The sequence below is a fragment of the Theropithecus gelada genome, chromosome 3, assembly GCF_003255815.1.
Source record: "Theropithecus gelada isolate Dixy chromosome 3, Tgel_1.0, whole genome shotgun sequence".
Lineage (NCBI taxonomy): Eukaryota > Metazoa > Chordata > Mammalia > Primates > Cercopithecidae > Theropithecus > Theropithecus gelada.
The window spans coordinates 118,907,652-118,930,249 of NC_037670.1; the positions used below are offsets into that span (position 1 = coordinate 118,907,652).

General features: G+C 33.6%; 1 protein-coding gene across 1 annotated transcript in view; it reads left to right on the forward strand.

The window, feature by feature from the left end:
• Window positions 1–7,537: 7,537 nt before the first annotated feature.
• Window positions 7,538–22,598, forward strand: part of SEMA3D (semaphorin 3D) — a 161,779-nt gene continuing 146,718 nt past the window's right edge. Inside the window, exon 1 of the mRNA XM_025380899.1 lies at window positions 7,538–7,666. The gene's annotated coding sequence lies outside the window, so the exon portion shown is untranslated. The remainder of the gene's footprint in view (window positions 7,667–22,598) is intronic.

The following is a 22,598-nucleotide window of genomic DNA, read 5'->3' on the forward strand; positions in this document are numbered from 1 at the left end:
GTTTTATGCAGTAATCACTGTTTTGTTAACTCTGTGTTTATTGATGCTGTGACTTTGTACATGAATTGCTCAGGACATACAATGCAGTGGAAGGATCACTTGCTGGGCAGTTGGAGGATGAGGTCTTTGTTGTTGTTAGCCCTCCTTTCTACTTGACTTAGGCTACTCAGAAACCCCTCTGATTCTTGCTTTCTTACTTGTGAAACAGAGGAAGAGCAATATCTAACTCCAGAGCTGAAATTAAAATGAGATTAAAAAAGAAAAAACACACACATGTTTTACAAATTGGGAACAGCTGCAAAACAGGTACAGTTTATTATTACATTGACTCTCAAAGCACAGAGATGAGTGTCAGACAAGCAAATGCATAAAACGCAAACAAATGGACAGTCTGACTAGAGTGAGAATTTAATTTCTTCAGAGTTTTCTATTGTGCATCAGATGTTTCTTAAAATGCAGAAATCTTCACTTTGAGTTTTAATAAAAATATATTTGTATGCAACACTGTGAATATTTAAGTTGCGAGATGGTGGATGACATACCTGTTTTGCTAACTCAAATATCATAATCCAAAAATAATACCTGTGTGGGTAGTTCACTTTCTTCCTATGATGGGTATTACAGAGTGATTCATAGAAAAAAATACAGATTGACCTCTATGTACATGCAACAGCCTGTGTTATTATGGATAAATAAGTCCCACCTGAGAATTGTTTGCTTCCTTCTGTGAAGAGCCACCTCACTCCTACATGAATGATAGTTGTTTTCCTCTCTTCCTGCTTCTTGCAACTCTCCCTGCCTACTCAACCTGCAGCCATCCTCAGTTCCAGCCCTGTCTTCTTTGCCCCTCCAGAGGCCATGGGTATCTGAGTTTTTCATACCCCGCAAAGTAACAGCAGGGGAGGGAGGAATAATTTAATGATTAAAACATTATAAAATATTTATGATTTATTTCCATATCTATCTATATGTTATTTATATATTTTATATTTACCCCCATTGCTAATTATATGAGTGATTTATTCACATTTCAATATTTTAAAATATTAATTTGCAAATGAACACAAAGAATCACTGTAAGCCATGTTAAAATGACCAATTACTCGATTTTATTTAGTTCCCTTCTGGAAATTACCGAATTAATTTATTATTTCAGGTGAAGGCTAGTGTAACAAGAAAACATGGAAGATAAAGCTAAAATTTTTCGTCCTTTTGAAAATTGAGTTTGTATTATTAATATAATTCTGATATTTCCTTATTTTATGTTGATTGTTTTGTCTTCCAGAATCACGGTCACCCTCTGTGTGGTCAAGTTGCCTGTATTTTATTTACATTGTCCAACTGATGTTGTCCATTCCCCTCCTCCATACATGCAAGTAGTCATTGCTTGCATTTTTATACTTCACTTCCTAATTTTAGGGTTGACTTCTTTTCTGCTTCATTGCAATTATTCTTCATAAACCTCTTCTCCTAGTACCAAATTTAATAATACTTTTTTCCTCCAGAATTTTGATATATTTTGCTGGTTTGTAGAGAGATACTTTGCCCGTCAACTTGTTGCTCATCCAAGTTGAGCTTCTTTAGTGCTTTAATCTTCCATCAGAAATCATCTTTCTTTGTATCTTAATCATTTTTCCATCATGTCTCTGAACTACTTCCAGCTTCCCTGCACCTTTTAGATAACGAGATGCCGGGTCTGAACACCAGGTGCAGTCCCACCAGTCCTGTTTAGGAGGGTCCCATTACCTCCTGTGCTGCTATTATGTTTTCTTGTTCCCCAAGGTTCTCATTAGAATGATGATGCGTGTTTCTACAGGCAGAGAGTCAGGCACACTGCGTCGCCCCCATTTGCCTACAGCTGCCTTCTGGCTAATTCTTTTTCCATCGTGGAAATCTCGGTTTCAATTTCTCTCTCTCTTTCACTATGACTCTGTCTCTCTTGTTCTTTATAGTTTTTATTTTTACTCATTCTGCCTGACTCAGATCTTATTCATGTGTTTATTGACTTCTTTATTTTTTTTTCTGTATCTTGATCAGATCCATTATCTTCCCAGTGCTATACTTTCATGCTGGTGTTGATAGTAATCTCTGTCACTCTGACTGCATGTTCATCCATCTCTTAACCATATCAATTTTGTTCACACTTCAATGGTAAAAAAAATATACATATTTCCTTATTTTATATAATGCCTTACCTTTTTGTTTTTTTTATCAGATCAATAAATAGTTTGACATTATCCTGTTAGGCTTGAAAATTCAATGTTATCAAAGTTGAATTGAGATATATATTATTTTCAATATTACTATTTTCAGTTCAATAAAATAACAGTTCAGTTTTTATCCACAAGTGATACAGTTTGTGGAGAGATGTGATAGATATATCATCTCTGGAGTAGTTACTGTAGAACTTATGGCGTGTGTTTCTTGAACACTAGTTGGTCATTCTCTCTTCATTCACTTCCTTCTTTCCTATCTTTCTTGCTTCCTTCCTCCAGTTATGTAATGGTTACTGAAATCCTACCATCTGCAGGACAGTGTGAAGGAAAGAATGCGCACTGGTATTAGATGGCCTGCTGTCAAAGTGAATAGCTCTGCAGCTACATCAAATCATTTACATTCTGTCACTATGTTCTCACTCATAACTGGAGTGGAGTTCAGCAATATGATGATTAAGTGAGAATAAGGCAACGTTTTATTCACAAATTAGAAGCCTAGTTAGAGATAAAGCCATAATAAATTTTCCGATAATACTGAGAAGAACCTTGACCACTTGAAAAGTTTGTTTTTCTGGTTTACAAAACAACACATGGCTCCCCATTGCCTACCAAATCAATTGTATCAAAACACATTCATAGTACACATGTGGTTTGTATATGACCAGAGGACGGAAGTGACAGAAGATAGAAAATAATGTAATGGTTCATGAATTAGGTAATAAAGACAGATGAGGACTAAAGTTAGAGGAAAATCTGAGTCTGGCACTTTAGATTTGGGAACCGATTTTAAACTCAATGACTGTTAAAAAGGGGTAGATTCTGTCCTACCACCTGGAGTGCTTTCATGATTAATCCAGATTCCTTATCACCCCTCTTTGACTTGCTGCAATGAAATATTTGAAGATGATGGCCTGGAAACTGCAATTTAACACCCTTCTCTACCCTCACTGCCATTTGATTTATGTGTTTATACTTGTTACAAAATTTTAGCTGAAAGTGCAGCCAGTCATTGTCAAAATAAGAGAATATCAGGGTCTAAGGTAAGTAAGAGGAAAAAACAGATGAAGGGGGTTAAGGAACTACAGGTGTTGGGTCCTGCCAGTAGCTGAGGTGATAGTAAAGACGGTGATGTGGGTAGCAAAGCAGGTAGACACTATAGACACAGTCGGTGAGAAGGGGAGAAATAAGTCACTATGAGGAATTTGTAGAAAGGGCCAGAAATTGAGTTTCTGATCTTAGTGGAACAGAAAAAATTCTGATGATACAAATCAGTGTGCTTTGGGGGACTGAAGTGAAAATGTGAGGACTGCTGGGCGTTGTTGAGAGGAGCTACATCTCTGCCCAGCAGAGCCTTTGTTGGCTTGTTTTGTTTTGCTTTGTTCTCCCCAAACAATGTTGATGTATGTACAGCATAAATTAATGCAGTTTATTTACTTACAAGCCTTGTAAAATACAAGTCACAAGAGAAATATAAGATCATATTGTCACATGGTACAAAAAACTCAGACATCAGAGTATTATAGTGAGCACATTTTAGACAGTATACATAAAGTGTAGGCAAGGGTCAAATTATGAAGAAAAGGCGCATAAAATGTACAATGGGGAGCTGTTTAAGCATACCAAATTGTCAACTTATAAAAGCATCTTTTCAGGAATTTAGTCTCACTTGGAGAAACAAAAATATTTTGGTTAATATTTTGAATACAACCAGAATCTTTCATACAAGTTATTTTTATTACACTGTGCTGATATTTTAACATTGATATCAAAATTGTTACCATATTTGATATTGTTAACATAATTTATTTGTTAACTGCCACATTTTTAGTATTGACTTTCTTTATCCATCTAAGCAAATAAGGATGAAATTTTGTTCTTATAAAAATAAGAAATAGAATAAAACCCTAGGTCTATTTTTTTTTTTTTTAATCAGACTAAAAAGGGAGGTTTGTGCCAGAAACAGTGAGACATTCTGTATTTCAAAGTGCCATTTATTCCCGAAGCATGTCAGCCTCTGCACAGTGACCTTCTGTGTTTATCTTTATAAAGAGTAAAGTAAACCATTATGCAAACACACTTCCATTTGGGCACTGTAGTGCCAAGTGTTAATGGCATCATTATTCCAAACAAAGCATGTTTAGAACCATTACTTTTTGTGTTATTTTTCTTGTGGTGATTTCCATAAAGTGTCTGTAGGCTAAGATATTTGCTGATATAACTATTTTCTTCTTACTGTCTGTTATGCTAATGGTATTTTGTGGTGTTTTTGGTAAACTGGTTGATTTACTTCATAAAGAGTTTGTTAAAAAGATTACTTTCTAATCTGTGCCAGCTCTCTTTCTTTGTGTGTCCTCTATAATATAAATGGCTTATAGGTGATGACTTGGGTGGAAAATGTAAACAACTCATAAGGGGTTGAAATTTGCTCATAAATTAGTAAAATTCTTAAAATTTTTCAATACCGAACTAAAATATAGTTAACACCATAGGTCTTAAAGAGATATTATTTTTCAGAAATGTGATTTTTATGACTTTATACCCTGGAAAATTCAATTATTCCTTTAAGTTGGAAGAATCAAACTCTAGAATTCTATGCAATACATTGAAGTTGGAGATTGCTTTATTATCTTAAGAATCACTTGTGGCCAGGCGCACTGGCTCACGCCTGTAATACCAGCATTTTGGGAGGCTGAGGTGGTGGATCAAGAGGTCAGGAGATAGAGACCATCCTAGTCAATGTGGTGAAACCCTGTCTCTACTAAAAATACAAAAATTAGCCAGGTGTGGTGGTGCGTGCCTGTAGTCCCAGTTACTCAGAAGACTGAGGCTGGAGAATTGCTTGAATCCTGAAGATGGAGGATGCAGTGAGCCAAGATCTTGCCACTGCACCCTAGCCTGGGCGACAGAGTGAGACTTCATCTAAAAAAAAATCACTTATATTACAGCATAATGCAAGATAAATTAAAATATTATTTTGTCTACATTTCTAAGTATATATATATATATATATACACACACACACACACGTAACAAATAGGTGATAAAACTAACAATTATCAGAAGAAAAATAAAAATAATTGGATAAGCCAGTGCACATTTGGACTTAGAAGCACATCAGCTAAAATAAAAGGAATTGTGTAAGTGTGACATAAGTCATATTGTTCATTCATATTCGCAAGAGCTCAGCATTTAATTGTCGTTTACTGAGGTGCCACAATTTTATGAGATGTCAAGGGCTCATTACTTGCTGCTGTATGATAAATGCAAATATTATCTCTGGCAATATTAGACATTTTATAATTTATACTCTGTTGAAGAGCTAACCCCCATTAGAAATAAATATATAACTAAAATAAAACATGAATATAGGTAAGTATGACATCTCTAAAAGATAAATAAATTATTGTTTATTATATATTTTTTAAAGAATAGGTTTGTTTTATAGTATCTAAATGTATAAGTGAATCATTTGTAAAATGTCTTTAATTAACACCATCAGTTGGACCTGTTCCCTGATTTGTCTATTATTTAAGATTTGTGTCTTTGGCATGTTATACCCCTGTTGGAAGTACATTAAGTTTCAGTATGACTAAATGTTATTAGGGGTTTAATATGTACCTATGGAAAACAAAATAACTAATGGACCCTCAGGGAGATTAAAACTAAGATGATAGCCTCATAAGCACTAAACTCTAATGGATAAGTAACTAGTGTCCAACAGATTTAGTGCACAGTAAGACATCTATTTTGTTATATATTTTTATCCCTTAGCAATATATATATTTAAGTTACAAGAGAAAATACAAATATTTTTATTCTGCTAGAGTGTTTAGGGGTAACGTATATGGATATCACTGTCCTGCTTTGAAAAAAATATTTTAAGTCAGATGGATTGGCAGGAATGTATAATGTGATAATAAAGCAAATGTCAAAAAAAAAAGAGTGATTGTAGAATCTAGGTGTGGGTATACAGATGCTTTTTGTATACTTCAACTTTTCTGTATGTGTGAAAATTTTTATAATAAAATGTTTGAAAAATCTTCGCAATGCAAGATCATTACATTATTTTTAAAGCAATCAATTTGAAAAACTGTGGAGATGACAGTAATAACATGACACAATTTTTTATATGTAGAAAGACAAGTTGTGCTTTATCTTTAAATGAATACCTTTAAAAATAATGACATCTGAGCTTAGCTAAATTCTTTTCAGATTTTTGCATATTTTTGTAAAAAGCTTTTACTCTTTTCTCTTTAGATTATGTGTTCAAACCTAATTATCTTTTATGGTTGTCTATTATTTAGGGCCAACCTAAACTTATCACCTTGTGTTGTATTTTAGTCAATGCACTTATTCAGTTTTATGGTTCTCTCTGGTACATTTACAAAGTGCATTTTATACTCCACTTCTAGTTTCCTATAAACAAGGAAACAATCTGTTCTACTGTATTTCAAATCACTGCCATCTTGACCATTACTTCATTTGCAATAAAAGTCACAAACTGTGCAAGTGCATTTCATACATGTTCATTTCCAAGGTGTTAATAAGTAAATGTCTGGTCAGCCTTGGTACAGAGAAGGTGACAGACCCCCCCACATGGTAGGGTTTTTATGAGGTTTGATGGGATACCAAGAGTATGCTTCCCTGCCATTTCCTTGAGGCTCCCTTCAATGGGAACGTCCATGTTTGTTCCATCTTTCTAAAAAATAAAATAAGGTTTCTACTGAAAGGTAAATGTTATCAACCACTAAGAGTTATTAATAACTGAGCATGATGAATGTATATTCTAGCCAGCTCTGAGAAAACTGGGCATGATGAGAGTTTGGAACTTAGGAATTCTCTGTAGTGTCTGAACATTCCTTGGTTTAGCAGGCACAGGAAATATGATGACTTGGAGGTCAGGGAAGCAGAAGCAAGCAGTAAGCACTCTTAGCAGTAAGGAGCAGCTAAGGGTTCCTGTGACGGTTGATTTCATGTGTCCACTTGACTGGGCCATGGGGTGCCCGGACATTTGGGCAAATATTCTGGATTTGTCTGAGAGGGCATTTTTGGATAAGATCAACATATGAATTGGTAGACTGAGTAAAGCAGATTGTTGTGTCTCCTGTTGTGGGTCTCACCCAATCAGTTGAAGACCTAATAGAACAAAAAGCTTGACGTTCCCACAAGTGGGAGGTAATTTCCTCTTGCCTGACTACCTTGAGCTGGGATATTTATTTTTCTGCCTTTGGACTTGAACTGAAACGTCTGCCCTTATTGGTCCTGGAACTTGAAGGTGTTTGGACTGGAACTGCAGTATTATCTGTCCTGTTTTTCAGGCCTTCACACTTGGACTAGAACTATAACATCTGCTGTCCTGGTTCCCAGGCTTTTGAACATACACCATTGGTTCTCCCGAATCTTCACCTTGCCAACTGTATATCTTGGGAGTCGTCAGCCTCAATAATTATGTGAGTCAGTCTCTTAAATAAACCTCAATAGATAGATAGATAGATAGATAGATAGATAGATAGATAGATAGATGCATGTATTCTCCTATTTGTTCTGTTTCTCTGAATAATTCTAATACACTGTCCTTGGGCTGATGTGATTGGAGAGGAAGCACTCTACAGGACGGTTCGTTAGGGCAAACTTTGGATCATCTATGTCCACACTACATACGATGTTATTTCTAGACATGATCACTCCAAGACCTTGGAATGCAAATAATGATTGGGTCTCTGCTGTATCAATGACTCTCAAAACAAATATAGTGTAAAGTAATTGTAATGCTTTGAGTCCTGTTAGTTATATACAGTTGATCCTTTAACAACATGAGTTTAAACTGGGTGGGTTCACTTATATTAGAATTTTTTTTTTCCAAACAGATACAGTATTCTCAGGATGCAAAACCTGCTTATACTGAAGGCAGTCTTCTTATATAGCAGGGTTCTGCAGGGAGGACTGTGGGAGAATGTTGCACACGTGGGCATATGGGAATGGCAGAGATCCTGGAACCAATCTTTGGTGTGTATCAAGGGATGACTATACATTATAATGTTGCCATTACATTAGTAATCACCTGCAAAAAGTTATTTACCTCTCTCAGAATTAGCAGACATAGCTTTCTTGTGATTTCTTGATTTGAACATGTCACAGTGTCCCAGTTCCTTAGGCTGCTAGACTTGACTTTGACTTCCATCAGTGACTACTTTTGCTTCAGCTCCAGAGCTAAAGATGAACAATTACGTTAGTCCCTTCTACTATTTTATTTGTTGTATAGAATAACAACATATACCATGTAAGCACCAAGTAATTTATCAGTTTCTAATCCTAATACATGTGTGTATTTGTTTTATAAAATAAACTCTTTCAATAGAAATTATTTTGATGAGATTATTAATCTATGTTTGAAGACACTTTGCTTGTATGTCATCTTGGCAATGCTCTGTTGAGTTATTACTATACCAAAAATCAACATCATATTCTCTTATTGTTGTGTTGTTTCATTGTTTGATAGGCATAATTAATGGCTCTCATTTTCCTTTTACTATAAGATTGTGATTAACATTTTAGGCACTTAGCCTGAGATCACTTTCATCCTAGCTAACTTGCCTTCTTCCTCAAATTAGACATAGCGTTGTCCTCAAATTATAAACTATTAATTTTCAGGCAAGAAAGATGATGTCTTTTGACTACCATATAATTTAATTTGGTGATCAGAGATCAAATGTAATTGTAAATATTGATTCCTCTTTTATTTGCTTATGGCTGACAATGATTCTTTTACATGCATCTTTGGCTTATTCTAACAATCAGTAATAGGTAATTCAGTCATTACTTATTTACACATTACAGTAAAATTTGTTTAACAGGTACTTGAAATAATCGAAACCAAAGATTAAAGAACCCTCACTCTGAACAAACAAATATTGTCCTACAAGTAAGTATAGGTATAAAATAAAACATAAAAACAAAACAAGGAAGAGGTAAATGTTTAGTAAATCAAAGGGAGAAAAAATCATAAAGTAGTTATGAAATCAATGATTATGAAATTTAAACAATTTTGTTTCATATATTCAGCCATAGAAGCTATAAGATAATTAACTATTATATAATTAGAAAATAAAGAAAGCATCTCAAGGCATATAATACAATTGTAAGAGATGTTCTTTGCAAAAAAGTTTTGTGGACTTTTTCATTATTTTTTATCATAGTAAGGTCAAAAATCCTTTTTTCTTTTCTTTTTTTTTTTCTTTTTTTTTTACAGACAGTCTAAACTTTGGAATTTTTAAATAGGAATTTAAAATTTTCTTCTAATATAATAGTTTAAGTTTATCTAGAACCTTCAGATCAATGTGATGAACTAAACAGAAAATATTATCACAAAAAGCTGTGCCAGTACAAGATGCTTTGAGAATATAAAGGAAATAGTACTAAATACACTATAATATACTGAAAATTGCATACCTTGATCACAGACACACACACACAGATGCATTCACACATCAACTACATGTTCTAGTTTAACCCATATAGAAATATATATTGTCTAATACCTAGTTCAGGTTAAGAACTATATTCTTTCTGGAACTGATTTGAAAATAATGTGTTACTGTTTGTTAAGAGTATGACACTGTTTTTGTTTGCTTTGTCTCAATTTGGGGTTAGGAAAAATTTCCAGATATCTTCTATGCATATATAAACTTGGAGATGTTTAGCTGGTTTATTTTGAAGATTTCTAAAGTGAAGAATGAAAGAAGAAATGAGGACAGACTATACAAGCCCAAATTAAGGAATAAGAAAATGAACCATTTTCTTGAGTTGACAACACTTTCTCTATTCAGTTTTACATAGGGTTTTTGCAGCAACTTTTTTTACATAGTTTTACTAGACTTTCAGTCTCAGTAATATCAGATAACGTCTCTAATTATATATGTGCAGTGTGTGTGTTTGTGTGTCTGTGTGTGTGTGTGTAGATTTTTTTATTGTAGGTAACAGTGCTATTTAAACATTTATATTGCTTAGTATTTGAGAAACTTTCAGGTGATATTAAGCTTTTAAATGGGTTAAGCTTTTAACTCAGTTAAATTGTTTTAGAACTTTGGAAACATTGTTTTAAAATATTATTTTGTTTGTCTAACATTTACAATAAAAGGAATTAACAAGAAACACAAAATAACACCATTCACCACAGAGGGAAGTCAACGTAAAGAAAGTCATCTTTGGATCCTTTCCAGTGAGGCTTAATCGTGGCACCACAATAGGGACATTGTTATGCCAGGTCTTACTTACTTCATTACCTTATACCTAAACTCAGAGAACCAAAACATAGAAAAGCTGCAATGACTATAATCTTCTGGGTATAAATGTAGCAAAAGCTGGAAGATACTGAAGAGTAAAGGAGACAAAATGAACGTTAAGATGTAAGCAATAAATTGATAAGTACATTGCATACCCAAATTCTCCTTCAGGTTTCAGGTTTGATTTGGGAAGTGATTCGATTTACAGGGATATATATATATATATAGTGGATATATATATATATATATTATTTTTTCTAGAAAAGTATTTAGAACAGAAATATCTTTCCAAGATTTTCAGTTCTTAGTACCATAACAGCTCAATTTCCTTTTTCATCACACTTCTAGGCCAACAAACAAATACTAAGAATTCTGATTTTTATAGTTAAGGCCAAACAACTTAATAAGTGTTTATGTCCTGACAACATAAATTAAAACAAAAAAAAATGTTTTACATGTTTTAAATTTAAATATCCTTAAATTACATGTGAATTACTTACTAATGGGGAGTGCATATGTGTTGGGCACTGTGCAGCTTCTCAAACCTTAGAATCGGATTGAATATTGCGATCCTTAGTACCTGTTCCACAAGGACTTTTGAGGACACTTGCTTTACTGAGAACCCAACTTCACATACCTGTGACCCCTCGAATGTAACCCCCTGGAGTGTTGAAATTAAGAAACAGCTTGACTAGTAGTTAATACAGTGCCTGATAAATAGTGAGTATTGTTGTGTTTATCTTGAAATTTTAAAATATCTTACAGCATTCCTGGTGAGTTCACTGTATTACTCCAGAGTGCCTTGCACATAGTTTTGGAATCACAGTGTTAGACTATTAGATGCTAATGTTAATCGTAGCCCCTGAATCTTAATTGAGAAGTCCAAAAGCCTCTGACATGGTGGAAGTGAATGGAGGCACTGTATGGCGACTATAAAAGCTCAGTATCTTCTTTAATCTCATTGTTTTCTGATTTTTCTCAGTCCAATACGCCAAATATTTCCTAGGATTTACAGTATCACAGAGTCTGTGACTGAAAATTTGATGTTAGACAGTGATGGTAAATGGGACCACTATCATTGTTTAAGGCAAGTGTTACTTTTGTTTTTTGTTTGTTTTCTTTGTTTGTTTGTTTTTTGAGACAGAGTCTTGCTCTGTCACCCAGGCTGGATCACAGTGACACGATCTTGGCTCACTGCAACCTCTACCTCCTGGGTTCAAGCAATCCTGCCTCAACCTCCCAAGTAGCGGGATTACAGGCACATGACACCATACCTGGCTAACTTTTTGTATTTTTATTTATTTAGTTATTTATTTGGAGAAGCGGGGTTTCGACATGTTGTCCAGGCTGGTCTTGAACTCCTGACCTCAGATGATCTACCTGCCTTGGCCTCCCAAAGTACTGAGATTACAGGCATGAGCCACCACGCCTGACCAAGTGTTACTTTTGTATTTTTAAGAAAATAATATTATCAGTGTTTATTGAGATATTTTAAATTTTGACATAGCATTTTAAGATTTGGTGTTATTTTGTGTTTCCTTTTAATCCCTTTTATTGTGCAAATGGTTTTATTTTTTGTTTCTTGTTAATTCATTTTATTGTAAATGTTAGAAAAAAAATATTTTTTAAAAAGTTTCTAAAGTTCTAAAATAATTTAATGCAGTTAAAAGCTTAGCCTATTTAAAAGTTTAATATCACCTGAAAGTTTCTCAAATACTAAGCAATATAAATGTTTAATGTAGCACTGTTAGCCACAACAACAACAAAAAAATCTTCACACACACACATACATGCACACACACATACACACTGCACATATATAATTAGAGACATTATCTGATATTACTGAGACTGATTTAACTAATTTTTTTCAAAGTTTCTAACTATATTCAGAAGAGCTACTTGTTTTAACATTCCTGTGAGATGTATTGTACTGAGAGGAGAACTCTGTCTTCTCATGAGTCTACCCTAACTGCAAATAAACCCGGGGGTGCTCTGAGGAAGGAGATTTGAACTAATTTTTCATTTTATCTCATTTTCATGTTTCAGTAACCCAGTTAACTATATATAAACACTGTTTCCTTTTAAAAACAAGTATCTTATAGAAATGTGTATTTTCTGTCAGCTAAGGACCTTAGTGGAAATCTTATCTGGATTATTAGGAGAACTCAAATATGAGAGTCCTTGAACCAGATGATGTTAACCATTTCCTGCTCAGGAAACTGTGAGTGCCATCAGTGTCCACACTGAAAGCTCAGAACAGAAAACTAAAACAAGTCATATTAAGATGAATAGTAAAAAATATAAATTGTTTTGTAAATGAAAAGGGAAACAAGATATGATGACAGAGAATTCTTACAGATCTCAGGGAGGGTTAATTAATGATCATCATTAATAGTGATACTTAGCAGCTGTTTCTGACACTCTTGTGATTTTAAATTCAAATTTTTAATCTCTATGTTTATTTTTAATCTTCATTTCCTAGAACCTACTTTGCTGATCAAGTTTCCATACCTTTAAATAGATTGTCATCGTGATCTCTGACCATAGCAGAGATAATATGATTAACTTTTGTTCATTGGTTGAAATTGTTTACACCTACTAGGCAGTGGGTGTTTGAGAGAATGAAACTCAAAGCTAGTGCTGAGTGGGTTGGTATGTTAGGGACAGAGTGCACTCTCCCAGTTGAAAGACTCCTGAAAATTGATAGGGAGATGAGGCAGGAAGTTGGTCAAATGAATTATGCTGCTAGGAAATAATAGGAAGGGTACTTCTCCTACGTTGTATATCCAGAACTGAGTCTGGTTATTTCATATATAACTACAAGATCAGAAAACAATAAATTAGCAGATATATAGGTAAGTGAAACAATATCAGTGATACTAAAGCATTAGGATAAATAATATTTAAATAATAAGGTACTTGAAAAAATTGATTAAGATTTTCATGAAATTCTGTTATCTAAATATCAGAAAAAAATACTTATAGACACAAGATTTTGCTTCTAAATTGATCGAGACATCGTATTTTTCATTATTGGTATAAATTGCTTTCTAGCCAGGTTGCTAACAGCATGTCTATAAATAGATATATTTACAGATAATTAGAAATAGGGATCATTAGAAAGATGGACAGAGACCAGGAGCCATGGCTCAAGCCTGTAATCCCAGCACTTTGGGAGGCCGAGGTGGGCAAATCATCTGAGGTCGGGTTTTGATACCAGCCTGACCAACAGGTGGGCAGATCACTTGAGGTCAGGCATTTGAGACCAGTCTGGCCAACATGACGAAAACCCATCTCTACTAAAAATATAAAATTAGCCGGGTATGGTGTCTCATGCTTGTAATCCCAGCTACTCAGGAGGCTGAGACAGGAGCATCACTTGAACACGGGAGGCAGAGGTTGCGGTGAGCCGAGCTCATGCCACTGCACTCTAGCCTGGGCAACAAGAGCAAAACTCCATCTCAAAAAAAAAAAAAAAAAAAGAGAAGAAAAAGAAAAGAAAGAAAGATGGACAGAAAATTCCACTTCCGTGACTGGAACTGTAGCCATCGAATGTTGACACTGTGGTATACGGAAAGATGAGCCCATTCTCTGGAGGAATGAACTATGTTTTTCTGGTTCACTTACTTCCTCCTAATTGCTGTACCAACATTCTTTCTTTTAGACTTTCTATTCCTGAAGCTACTCCCTTGAATTGTTCATATTAAATTTGCTACTCCTCTGAGTATCCCCACAAATCTGCAACATGCTTTTGTAGCCTGCTTCCATTCACTGGAGTCTTCTGCTTTGTCATCATCCAAACATATCTGGAGATTTTACTGTACATTTTTCCAGAAAGATATACTTGTAAACAGAAGACTGGTGCTTGTATCTTATTTCTCCATTTCTTTTATCTGTGATACCTGCTATTAGGCTAGTTTTTATTCTTTCGAAAATATGACTTATTTCTTTTTACCAATACAATTGCATATCTTAAATGCAGAATTGTTAAGTAAAAGTTTTTTTTTTTTTTAGATGGAATCTCACTCTGTCACCCAGGCAGGAGTGCAGTGGCCCAATCTCAGCTCACTGCAACCTCTGCCTCCCAATTTCAAGTGATTCCCTTTCCTCAGCCTCCCGAGTAGCTGGGGTTACAGTTCCCGCCACCATGCCCAGCTAATTTTTGTATTTTTAGTAGAGACAGGGTTTCACCATGTTGGCCAGGCTGGTCTTGCACTCCTGACTTCAAGTGATCTGCCCACCTCAGCCTCCCAAAGTGGTGAGATTACACGCATGAGACACCACTCCTGGCTAAGGATTTTTAATAGTATATGTGAAATGTGATTGTATGTATGTGTAAAAATACATATATGTATACATATGTGTATATATCTCATTAAAGAACTGTAAGATGTCATACAAATATAAAGTTGATTGAATCAGAAAGATTGAATTATCTATTTACACCAATTGGTTTTTCTTTATATGTACAATTAGCCCTCTGTATCTTTGAGCTCCATACCCGTGGATTCAACCAACTACAGATCAAAAATATCTGGGAAAAAAAATTATCTGAAGCAAAACTTAAATTTGCTGCCCACTAAGTTCTATGCCAAATCCATGGGAATGAAATTATGTGTAGGCATTGTATTAGCTTTTATAAGTAATCTAGATATGATTTAAAGTTTATAGAAGAAAAAATGTATAGGGGAAGAGGTGAGTAGGTTATATGCAAATACAACATCATATATAGGAGACTTGAGCATCAGCAGATTTTAGTATCCAAGAAGGATCTTGGAATCAATCTCCCAAGAATCTTGAGGGACGACAGTGTGTTTTTAATCTCAAAGTTTTGTATTTGAGAATAAGAAATCACTTCTTTTTGCAAATGCCTTATAATTTCCCTCCAATAAAGATCCTTTTTTCCACCAGATTTTGTATTATTAAACATACTGTATCATCTTGCTTGGTGACAAGATGTGATTCCTGAGAATTTCCTGTTCCTTTAATGGGAGCTCTTACGTATGAGTTGTAGATTTAGTATTCTAAGATTCCAGCAATGTAGCTTTTAGAATGGCATTTCTCCATTTATTATATAGTACTTAAATACCAAATAACTAAAAGTAACTAACAATGATAGCAAAAAAAAATGTCCAATTCTGCTTCTTATGTCATTATTTAAGTATAGTACTTTTGTATATCCCCCCAAACCAATAAAACATTAAAAACTTTTTGATATATTGTTCAGACCATCACATCCATGTCACCTTACACTTTATGTTTGACTTCACTTTTTCATTCACGCATTTTTTCTTTGGTTTTACATAATAAATTTAACACATCTTTTGAGACATGTATTATGCCAGACTGGGATCAAATACGGGTTAAAAAAACACTGTCAACATAATTCCCATACTTGAATGGCATCATTCCAGAAAGAGTTTAAAAATTTGGAATTCGATTTTTGTGATGCTCTCATGTCTATTCATAATTCAGAGCCCTTGAAACATTCCTAATGAGGTTTCAAGTATTTTCTTTTTCCTCCATGCTTTATAAACAAATAAAATTAAACCAAACTAAACACAAATAAAATCCAAGCTAGAATTGTGTATATCATCCAGCTGCTCCAGGATTTCTCTCTAAAACTGATTTGCTCTCCTTAGTTAAATACAGTGGACACCAAAGCCAGATTAATTTATAATGCCAATTTCTCCCATCTTTGAAATGTTAATCATTGGGCTGGGATTAAAGTAGGAATCTATAATAAATCCTAATCCAATTCTATGACATATTATTATTTGTTTTACACTATTCCCACATATCATACTAGAGGCAGGGGGAACAGAAAAAATAAGAACAAACACAGCTTTAATTTTGGGCTCTAGGCTGACTTAAATGTTGGATATTGCAGGCCAGTTCCCAAAGGAAAAAAAAATGTATATATATGAGTATACATTCTTAGAAACCTTGATAAAGATCCTTACAGAAATCCTGATGGTTGTGTGAATGCATTCATTTTTCTATTACACGAAGCATAAGGCAAAAAATATATCTTTATTCTGAGAATCTTTCCCCTCTATCTCATGTAAAATATATTTTCTACCTCTGGGGAAGAGGATGAAGTTTGCGGGTATTTACATCTTGCTTTAGTTTCAAAGCTAGCTTTAAATTCAACTTTTATGTTATTTAATTTAATTAATTTAAATTTAATAAATGATACTCGATTCAGTTATCCGAAAACTTTTACATTTGCTTGAAACAACTTGAGTAAATTCAATCTCCTTTTTTAGTTGTAAATTTTATGAAGTCAGAATACAAACCAATTTTTATTGCTAATAAAAATTCAGCATCCACTTAGAGAAATACTGAAAGTGTAAAATGCACACCTGAATCTGAAGACTTAGCATGACAATGGTTTTTTGATTAATAATTTTATATTGTATACATGTTAACACGATTATATATTGGATTAAATATATAAGAATTGGTTTTATCTGTTACTTTTTACTTTCATATATAACTACAAGAAAATTTAAAATACTGTGTCTCGGGTCAGGCTCGGTGGCTCATGCCTATAATCCCAGCGCTTTGGGAGGCTTAGGTGGGCGGATCACTTGAGGTTAGGCATTTGAGACCAGCCTGGTCAATGTGGCGAAACACCGTCTCTACTAAAACTACAAAAATTCGCCAGGTGTGGTGGTGCATGCCTGTGGTCCCAGCTACTCGAGAGGCTGAGGCAGGAGAATCGCTTGAACCTGGGAGGCAGAAATTGCAGTGAGCCAAAATCATGCCACTGCACTTCAGCCTGGGTGATAGAGCAAGACTCCATCTCAAAAAAAAAAAAAAAAAAAAGAAAGAAAAAATTACATGCCTTATATTATATTTTTACTAGAGAGCACTATATATTATACAACTGGATTATATTGCTATATATTACAGTCATGTGCTGCATAACAACATTTCTGTCAACTGACAGACTATATATAGGATGGTGTTCCCATAAGATTATAGTATTTTATTTTTGTTGTATCTCTTCTATGTTTAGGTAAGTTTAAATACGTAAATACTTCCCATTGTGTAACAATTGCTTTTAGTGTTCAGTACAGTGACATGCCGTACAGATTTAGTGTTCAATACAGTGACATGCCGTACAGTGACATGCCTTACAGGAGCAATAGGCTATACCATATAGTCTAGGTGTGTAGTAGGCTGTACCATCTAGGTTTAAGTTCCCTCTATGATGTTCGAACAATGATGAAATCACCTAATGACAAATTTATCAGAACATATTCTCATTGTTAAAGCATGGCTGTATATTTTTATGCTATTCTTATCTTTAATAACTTTGAAATCACTAGAATTATAATGAAAGTATTAACATTTACTTTAGAGCTTATACGTTAGGCATTCTGCTAATCACTTTTCTCATATAACCTGATTTTATCTGCAGGTACCATGTCATGCCAGTTTCATACCTAATTATGTGTGGCATCATGATAGCTATGTGATAGGTACTCATTATCATTATTGTGAGTAACTTACTTTTAAGATTGTCTTATTAGAAATAATTATTGCATTATGAGTAAACATATGAAAGGCGTATTTATTGAAAAGATAAGAAAAACATTTAGTAAGTTGTCTGAGGTAGAATTCCTCTTGACATTACTTTTCCTAATTAAGGTGGCATTGTCTCAGCATTTGGGATTCCCAGAGAAAGTCTTTTCAACTCATGGACATGGCTCAAGAAAGACATATTCAGAAAAAAAAATGTATAAGATGTGTTATAAATATTTTTGAGAAACCATCACCCAGCCAAAGAGAGAAAAGGTTATTCCATTCACATCATGTGGTTAGTCTGGGAATCTTTCTAGTGTAAAAGCAAGAAGAGTCATAAAATTAAAGGAAACATTGATGGGGTTTTTTAGACGCGCGTGCGCGCGCGCGCACACACACACACACACACACGCCATCCTTCTTTGCTTTCTTCTAAAGAATCTCTTTCTGGACTCTCTGAAATAAAACAAATATCCAAAGCCTTTATTCTTCTTCCTAAAACTTGTCTAAATTCTGTTCTTGAGATCCATGTCCAATGCAAATTGGGGAAAATACCATATTACCATGGAGAATGATTAAATAAAAACAGGACCACCATGAGCTATATGCCTTATTTCCCTGATGTAATCTGTGTCTTTTGTAAATAAATTATGACATCTTTAGAAAGATTTTATTATTGAGTTTTAAATAAGGTTATAATTTCATGTCTAGAGAAATAAATTTTGATTTTAAAACAATACAATTCATATGGAATTAACTTTGATACTGAATGTGTAGATAAAGCTAAGTACTTTCTCGGTGTTTTACTAGATATTATTGGTTCAAAAATTTATTATATTGGTAAAGAGATGATATCTCAAACCTTGATTAAATAAGCAATTAAGTAATTTAGAAATTGGTAGACAGACACCCAGAAAATTGTCCTCTTTAGCAATGTTGATATATATTATTAATTGCTTAGAAATTTTAATACATCAAAACTAAAATGCATTGCCAACTTCCGTATAGTTCACAGAAACTTGTTTTGTGTTTTTCTCTCTTACCTTCTATTTTGCTGGCTATTAAATTTAAATAGTACATTAATGCATTAAAGCTTTGGTTAAATGCATTTTTAACTCTTTTTCCTATTCTTTTTTTTTTTTTAATGCAAAGTGCATTGCACACATCATAAATTAATACTGAGAAATCTAAATTTATGCCAATAAGGTCTTTCAGTGAAGGCTTTATAAACTGGGCCCTTGTTTATTCTGTGTGTGGCCACTTTGGTTATTAGTAGGGGTTACACTGACCGCCTTTTCCCAGATTTATGAGACTTGGCAAAAACCTTGAGAAAACAGAGCCCAGCTCCTCTCAATAGAAAACATTATTAGATACTAAATAAACATTAATTAGGTAAACTGGTACTATTCAGCCCAAAAGGAACATGTTCTTATTTAGATTTGCTCTGATGGGTGAAAGAATATGTGCCAGAAATGATTTATAGAGATAAAAAAGAAGGGAACTTAAGTGATTTAAATTTCAGTAACAGTCAAGACTATCCTTAGAAAGACTTTGTGCTCGTTCATGTAGGGCAGTGATCCTGTGCTAGGGAGGACATGCATCATGTCCTTCTCCCAGTGGAGAAAGATCAAGAGACCAATCTTTTTTTTTAATATTAGCACAGAATCCCCAAGAGTACAATGATTAATTTTCTCTGGATTCCAATAAAAACTGAGAAATAGGGCATATTGTGCAGTTAGTTGACATATGGTTTTGAAATAAATTATTAAGTTTTTGACAATGTTAAAATTCCTGAAGAGGTTAAAGCATTTTAAAAGGAATAACTTGAACTTGTCCCTCTTCAACAAGTTAACATCATGAAAAATAAGAGAGGGGGTTAATATGTGTACTATATTAAAAATGATAGTGCTGCAACTAGGTAGGTATAGTGTGCTTAGAATTAGATACCAAATTGGACAAATCCGCCATAAAAACAGTTTTGAAACATCTCTAAAATTTTTAATGTGACTGAATATTAAATAAAATGAAAACATAGTGATGGGTAAAGTGGAAACAATTAACTCATTAGTAATTTATAAACTAGATTATTGATATAATCTCATTGTTGTGAAATACATTTATGTATATGCACAGAAAATAGGGAAAATATAGAAGATGTTAACAGTGATCATCTCTAACTGAGGTGCTGATAGGAAGATGGTGTTTTGATTTTCTTTTTGCATACCTACCTTCTTTTAATGGTAGAATGTAAAAAACTACTTTTATAATAATCACAGTCTATTATTAATAGAATAATTAAACGGCAGTAAAATATATATACATTAATTCATTCATTATTAGGCCAATCCCCAGGGAAACCAGAAGAAACTTGTATTAAATAGATTTATCTCTTAATAATGACTCCTTAACAGAAGCACTTAATAATGTGTTCATGTCTTGCAGGTTGTAGGCTGTAGATTATAGGGAGTAAATATCATGTATATATACATAAAACTCTGCTGTAACATGTCGGACAGAAATTTGTGCTGATATTTGAAGTGACTATGATCAATAATGTCTCAATTTTTCTTTTTAATGTAAGTGATCCTGTACATATCAGAACAATAAGTCACCTTAAATCCCATCTTCACTAGTCCTTTCATTTAAAGATGATAAAACTGCAATTCACAAAAATAGAATAATTTAACAACATTTACTGGCAGGGCTTAAACCAGACCTTAGCTTACATGGTTTCTAATGCTGTGCATTTTCATTCTGTCACAATCAAAGTTTTGCATATTTGAGGAAAAGAGAAAATGCAGAAGTCTTATTTAATAAATAAATTATTATTTTTTATTGGGTAAAATAAAACATTTTTATTGATGTTAAAAAACATTAAGTAAATGCTCTTATAAAGTTAATTTTTTAAATGTTAGTAAATATGTTAATATATAAACATTTTGAAAATTATATGATACTTAATAGTAGTCTGCAGTAATATATTGTTAATATATTAATGTAATTAATAGTAGCCTGTGTAATAATTACAGCATACAACAAATTTATCTAATTTAATTTCATCTATTTTGTTTTGATCACTTTTTCTGTGGTTATTTATTAGGTGTGTTTGTTGTGTCATGGGAATAGTTGTTTATTCTGCAACAGCACTGTACATAACAGTATTTATCATTTGTCTAATTCTTTGATACAGAAATAGAATGTACATCTTAATATAGTAAGAAAAAGAAAATACAATAGTATTTCATAAGTTTTAAGATGGTTTTTTTTCTCACTTCAATGTCTGAAATCAATGACGTCTTACAACCAATGCCATGTCATAGTTAAATTGACAAGATTGTTTTCTTAGTGACACCTAAAATAATGATGTATATTAAAATGGTATCTTAGGTTAGATTAAATAAGTTATAATAAATAATATTTATTCACTTCTTTAGAGACATTTTCATTATAAGTTCAAAAGCATTGTTCTTAAAGAATAGCATTCATCTGTAGTCCCTTTGTGAAAAAGACAGAAATATTATTACAAGGATTTTAGGATGCTATACATCTTAACTTTAAAGCATTTGCTGATATAAAATGATGTTTTCATTGTGAAAATAAAATAAAATATATATATATAAATGTATATATCTATTTGAATAACTTGATATTTTTGATCCATTGCATAACTCTTTAGTACTGTTTAAATCTAATGATCAGTGCTCAGATCTTACCTTATTGACATATTAGTAACATTTAATCCGGTGGCTCTGTTGATCATTTATCTTCCTCTGATTTCTGATTCCTGTGAAGATTTCAAAGGAATACAGAGTCTCACATATTTCTCATTGTCCTTCTCCACAAGTAGCTTTTACCAGTCTCAGTTGCTGGTTCAGCCTCATCTCTCTGACCTTTTAATAATGGAGTGTGCCAGAGATCAGTCCTTGCACCCATTTTTTCCTCTATCGGAATTTCTTCCCTTGGCAATCTCACCTCTCATAAATGCCACCCATATACTTATGACTGCCAAAATTATACATCTATCTCTGACTACTACTTTCACCTTCTGACTTTAATTCAGCTGCCTTCTCAATGTTTCCAGGTGAACGTCCAATAGAAAGCTAGAATATATACAAAACCAAATCTTGATCTTCCAGCAATCTCCAAATGAGAGTTGAACAATGAGAACATAAGGACAGGGGGAGGGGAACATCACAGGGGAGGGATAGCATTAGGAGAAATACCTAATGTAGATGACAGGTTGATGGGTGCAGCAAACCACCATGGCACGTGTATACCTATGTAACCCATCTGCACATTCTGCACATGTATCCTAGAACTTAAATTATATATATATTTTTAAAAAAGGACAGGGAGGCACAAAATGGAACACAGGGATGAAAGGATATATTAATATACATGTAATATAATTTTGATATTTGAGTTACGTACATGTTTTATATAATCAAAAAGCAAAACAAAAAATAAGATAAAAAGCTTAAAGTAAACAAAAATTAGCCAGGCGTGGTGGTGCACACCTGTAATCCTAGCTGCTCTAGAGGCTGAGATGTGAGAATCTCTTGAA